Source organism: Crocodylus porosus, unplaced genomic scaffold (assembly GCF_001723895.1).
Source record: "Crocodylus porosus isolate Cpor-Errol unplaced genomic scaffold, CroPor_comp1, whole genome shotgun sequence".
NCBI lineage: Eukaryota > Metazoa > Chordata > Crocodylia > Crocodylidae > Crocodylus > Crocodylus porosus.
In genome coordinates this window covers 51,162,323-51,168,734 of record NW_017728950.1, presented here as the reverse complement: position 1 = coordinate 51,168,734, position 6,412 = coordinate 51,162,323, and the positions used below count along the sequence as shown (strand labels likewise).

The 6,412-nt window shown below is 39.1% G+C and overlaps 1 protein-coding gene across 1 annotated transcript in view; it reads right to left on the bottom strand.

The window, feature by feature from the left end:
• The window catches only part of TTC39B (tetratricopeptide repeat domain 39B), a 71,093-nt gene extending 65,005 nt beyond the window's left edge, over positions 1-6,088 (bottom strand). Inside the window, exon 1 of the mRNA XM_019554739.1 lies at positions 6,018-6,088. The gene's annotated coding sequence lies outside the window, so the exon portion shown is untranslated. The remainder of the gene's footprint in view (positions 1-6,017) is intronic.
• Between the last annotated feature and the right edge of the window lie 324 nt (positions 6,089-6,412).

Below are 6,412 nucleotides of genomic sequence, written 5' to 3'. Positions count from 1 at the left end.
AAAGGAAGTTAGATAAGCACCTTGCCGGGGTCATCTGACCCCGGTGCTCTTTCCTGCCAAGGCAGGGGGTCGGACTAGATGATCTTCCTAGGTCCCTTCCGACTCTAGCTACTATGAAACTATGATAAGTGAGAACAACAGACAATGCCCAAAGTAAGACACCACACAAAAGCCAAATTAAGAGGTGTGCTCGTAATGTGTCTTTTGAACAATGGAATATGCTGACAGGACAAAATATGGACAGCATGCTGACCACAGAGAGAATAATCCAAAAGCAAAGAGTCATTGAAGGAGTGAAGCTGAAGAAAAGCAGAAAAGGAGGCAGCAAGAAAGTTAGGCATGGTCATCATAAATCCAGCCTTCAACACCATTCTGGACTATCCCAGCCAACAACATACCCTTTGCTTCCAGGAAATAAGAGGCCATGTTTTCTGTTGAGCAAAGTAACATCTGGGATTGGGAGTGATCTTTGTACTGAATGTTTTTCTCTCTCTGTATATAGAAACTGCTAAGATAATATGTGTTGTATTTATAAAGTTAGACTTTGATTTTAGAACACTGAGTTGTCTGCATTCATATTTCATGTTCCATTTAAGAGTTAATTATACTTTAAGGATCCTTTAGCACTATCTGGGAGACACCAGCGCTAACAATGGCAGCACTCATTTGAAGACTGCTTTCATGTCATAGACCAAAGTTGCAGCAAAGCAGGTTTAGACTGGATATTAGGGGGGGGAAAAACTTCACTGTTAAAACAAGCGAGCAGTAGAAGAGACTGCCTAGGGAACTTGTTGACTCTCCATCACTAGAGGTGTTCAAGAAGCTGGACAGCCATTGGTTGAGGATGATATAGGCGTAGCTATGCTTACATTCTGCTATAGGAATCACCCATACTTCCGGGCTTTGCTGATTGACACACAGGGCTGGGAAGGAATCCTTCTCTCCTGCCAACTCTTTTCTGCTACAAGTGTCAGGGTTTGTTTGGTTTTTTGACCTTCCTCAGAAGCACTGGGTGTTGACTGCAGCCAAGTCAGGATTTTTACTGGGGCATGCCAATGCTCCTGCTGGGACTTAAACCCAGAGGTTCCCACTGGGACAATTAACTAAAGCATCTTGAATCTCCATTCAGGGTCAGACCAACTGCCACATTTGGGGTCAGAAAGGAATTCTATCCCATGTTCAAACTGGCATGGACTGCGGGGAGTTTTGCCTTCCTCTGGAGCAAAGGGCATGGTCCTCTACCTGGAATCTCTTGACCATATATTAACAACTTTTCACAGAAGCAGGACTTTGGCTGCCATGGTGCCCCTGCTCTACCTGTGGGAAGTTAAGGTGTTATGTCTGGTATTGTGTCAGGGTTGATGGAAGTTTTACTAAGAGTTCTGACTGGATTTGTATAGGATAATTTGGATAGGGATGATCCTGCCTCAGGCAGGGGGTTGGACTAAGTGATCTAGGGAAGTCCCTTCCAGCTTTACTTCTCTATGATTAAGTTTGCGCTGATTTAAGAGTCAACAATAACAACAGGTCAGTGAGCTTGAATGTCTTTTTCCACTTATTCTCTATCCAACTCACACTGATCTAGAGTTGTATCATTAATAGCATTAAGTATTTCCTCAGACAACATGGAATACAAGTCTTAGTGGCTATATAAAGTGACAAGTCTGGGATGGCAGCGCCTGACCTCAACTTCACAACATAGCATCTTGAAGAGAGGACACTAAGCCAGAAAGTAAACAAAAGAGGGATGTTTTGTTACATGAAATTCATAGTGACTATGTATGCACTCATATACAAAAAAATCGTCAAACAACCAGTTTCTCTCACCTGAGAGAGAAAGAGGAACAGGGACATAGGGAGGAGAAGGAGAAAACTCAGAGGGAGGAAGGTTTGCTAAACATGGTACCTCAAGCACCAGAACTGAACATGGAAAAGCTGTTTGAGCAACTGCCCACTCCAATGACAACTTGACTGTTGCTCTCAGTTCCATCAGCATTACGAGGTACATCAAACTTGGGCACGTGTAGCGCCAGTCCTGCTGGGTGAAGCCAGAGCATGAAGCTGTGTCATATGGCTCACAAGGCTGCCCCTGGAACTGCAAATTTGGCAGAAGCCGTGTTAATTGTCCCAGCTCCCAGAGCTGCGGAAGCCACCATTCCTTCCACCACCCAATTTCTAGCAGGAGAAGCGGCAGCAATATTAACTGTCATGGCTTCAGGAGTCATTGCAATTCATGTTGCCACAGTTCTCCTATGGTGAACCCCACAGGCCAGATGCCACTGGTTCACACAAGCTGTGCCCTTGATACCTTTTCCCAAGACTGATCTCCTGAACTGGGCTACAAACCATAATACAAAATGTAATAACTAGATACTATTCTACCACCTCACACATCCGAACATAAAAAGGACAGATATGCTTCTGACACCCAGTTTTGCTACACTGAGTTTACAGTTTGCACTTAATAGTACTATGTTGCACATTTATTAAAATTATTTGTGCATATGCAGGTAAGATGCCTAGAAGTTTTTTCTCAAACACTTTATTTTTAACATATTAATATAACAACAAATTCGTTGTTTAATGTGAGTATATGACTGCTTGGAAAGAAGGTAGAATCAGGAAGTTCTGCCCAAAATTTCTTGTAAAAGTATCCAACTCCAGTAGTTCCAAGAAGCCTCAACAAAAGCTGATATGAACACTGCCACAGCATAGATGGCAGTTCCCATCACAGTACCACATTCCCTCTTGCATATCCCTTTGCAATAAAAAGATAAAATATGCAAGGCATTCTTAATTTTTTCTTGCTTGCCAGGACCCAGTCCCAGGTGCTTTCTAATGGAAAATGTTTTACTCAACAGGGGTTTTTTTTTTATCCCATACCATTACTAGCTTTCATTTTAAACTCCAATTTAAAATTCTGTCCCTTCTATTTTTATATAATTTCAGGGCTCAGCAGCTTCCTTTCGGACATCTGCTTTCCTTTTGGACTCAACAATAGGGAGGGACAAGCCAGGAGCTTGACTAATTCTGTTTATGCCTGTGACAACTAGTAAAGATGATTCTTCTCTTTTAGAAGAGTCTTAGATGTAGCTCTTGCCCTCTCTGCATCTGCTTGCTTTCGATCCGAGTGTCCAAGAGAACACAGGATAGAGAAGCTCTCTCTCAAAAAAAACTGACTGTAGCCCTTTACTTTTTTTTACTCTCTTTTGTTATGATACCTTGAAAAACCTTAGCTGGCACTCTGATCTTTACTGTTTCGTTGTGTCTTTATATTATGTTATTACCTAAAAAAACTATCTAGCTGTGAAGCAGGACCCTTGTACTAGGTACTGTACAACCCTCGGATAAGTATACAGACAAATAATGGAATACAAAGAAACTCTGGTTAATCTGCTATTCCAAGGGGAATGCAAATAATGGCAAATTATCCTGCTCTTTAGTGACAAGTTATCAGAATTTTATACTGGGGGGAGAGATGCTGGCAGGGAATCAGAACAATGGCAAATTGTATTATTTACGAATGTCATAAGAAAACAACATACAAAGTTAGAAGTTACTATACTAGAAGTACCATCCCGTGTTACTCCCTCCACCTAGTAAAGCAATTCAAATTGTTATCATCTCAAATTTATTATAATAACTTTAGAGATTTCTTTTGCTTATAAAGACAACATCCTAAGAGAATTGTTTTACCTAGATACTTATGTGACACCTTATCTGAGTACCAGGTAAAGTGAATTTATCCTTGGGAAATGGAAAGATGTTATTATCCTTCTTTAATCTGATGTGAATGAAAATACAGCAAAAAGTAAGCAATATGTCAGAGAAGTCTGTGACAGAAGTAAAATCTGAGTCTGAATTTCTCAAATACTTTAACAGCAAGTTTTTCTTCTAGGAGATAAATTTATCTCCCCATCAGAATCTACTCTAGCATTTTGGAAGCTATAGAAGTCAGGTCTCTTAGCCGAACAGAAGCGCTGTAGCACTTATGGTGTCATTAGCTTGTGAGGATCTCGAGGACCAAACAATGAAGTCATTCCATGAGTCAGATGTTTGAACAACTTTAAAGGAGATATCAGCATTTTCAGAGGTCAAGGATTACTTTGCCACATCTAAGAACAGAAGTACTACAAATGCACAGTGAACAGGACCCAAATGTTTCCTAAATGAACCAACCATATAGTGTGTGTGGGGGGGGGGAAATCAAGACATGCTGATTGCATAGATTACCATTACATTATGTAAAAACGCCATATGCATCACCCATCCATGGTTTAAGACAGAGGCAGGCAATTATTTTGGGCAGAGGGCCGCTTACTGAGTTTCAGCAAGCCATTGAGGGCCACATAACACGCAGCTCAGGGAAGATTAATATTAATTTTCTAAATCTTTTAGGGGCCCTGAGGGTTGGATAGAATGGCCTGGCAGGCCGCATTTTGCCCACCCCTGATTTAAGTCCACTGAAGTAATTTTAGTTGGGGAATAATAATACCAAAGTAAAGTTGATTTACATAAGACATGAATTTAATGTAACATCTGTAATTTAGTAATTTGTATTTACCATCAGCATTGTAGTTTCCAAACATAGTAGCTACATTCATATCAGCACTATTTAAAACAAGCAAACATTAAAGAGGAAAAAAAGTGACTGGCATTGGTCTGCAGGTTGGGGGGTGGGGAGGGAATATTTGACAGTTAAAGAACCTGTCAGGATACATAATAAACCAATACAAAAATAGAAGACTAGTGTTTTAATTAGATTTGTTCAGGAATAAACAAGTTCAATAATTTAACTTTATAGTTATTTTCTAATGGTCCATTTTTATAATTGAACAGGAAATTTACAGGAAACATTTCCATGATCCTGAAGGGAAATCTTCACATATACTGTATACATGCACATACACATATATGTATGTTTACTTGCTAGTACACAAATTTGTTTTGTTACTTACTCTGTGTGAAGATGCGGATAAGGCACATAGTAAGTTTAACACTGTATCAGAATCTGTCCAAAAAGATTTTCTTCAAGAGCACCCAATACTGTATTATGCAATTACATTGTTTTGTGGAGTAAGATAATACTCTAAAGAAGGGCAAACAATCTGGCTTTTTACCTTCAAAAACGTGGAAATATTTTTTACTATTTTTATACATGTATGTAAAAAATAGGACAGATACTGAAAAACAGAAACAACGAAAACAGAAAATAAAATTACACTAATGTACACAGATATTGATACAACACTTATTGGGCTAACATTTTTAACAAAATGCAGCATATAAAAAAATTTCTTTAGGAAAATATACAAATCCTCCAGCATATAAAACACTAAATCAGGCCAAATGTTTGTGGGACTATGACTGCGTCACACATGCTGGCCCAGATCCAAGATCACAATTAGGAGAGAGTGGTCCTTTTGCCAAGACCCTTCTTCTCAACTTCACAATTCACAGTGTGAGTTCATGTAGCTAATGCTGCAGATCTTAAAATTATCAATTATGCTCTCAAAAAAATCTAACAGTATCCTAACAGGTCCTTTAAAGCAAATTATTATAATTAAGCTGAACGAAACTGCATAAATGCTTTCATGATCACTGCTGCCACAGAGGGAGAAACTCAGTAAATGCAGTAAGTCACCATAACATTGATGCTGTCCTTTGTATTGCCGCATTTTCAAAAGAAGCTTCACAAAATATACACCTGCAGTATTGCTACAACCAACAACATCCTAACTGATTAATTACTGACATCAGCACAGAAACTGCTGCTTGCTAGGAGCAACGTTCACCACTGCAAAGTACATACGAAAAACAATTACTTCATAAAGCATCCTGAATACATAATTTTTCTCCCTTTAAACAAAGCGTACAGAATGAACTGCATATAAACCACAGCTTTTCTGTTGTACATTTCTACAAAAGCAGATTTTTCCAACATAACCATTCATAAATTTAATATGACTACTGCAACCATGATTTCAGGGACAATAAAGCAGACACAATATACTTACAGGATGAAGTCAGTAGTTAAGTTTAGATGAGTAAATGCAGTTCCTATTTTAAAAAAATAAAGTCTCTTTCTCTCTCTCTCACTCGTCCTCTTTTCCACTAGACACAGAAATGCCAGCAAAGAGCATATAGAGAAAAATGAACAGTCTGTTTTATTTCTCAATAGCTATGGGGTTCTTATTAATTAGTTATCAAGCAAAAAAAAAAAAGAGAGATAAAAGTTCACAAGGCAGCAGCTGGCGTTACAGGAGCTCTCCATATCAGAATTTAAAAGAAACGTCAATTAGAGTGGCAGCAGCTACAGTCAATGCTGGCTGCTGATGCCTCTGCAGGAAGAGGATGCTGGGAGATTTTCCCAATCCGTGCTGCAGCCTAATTCTAATCCATCAATACCTAA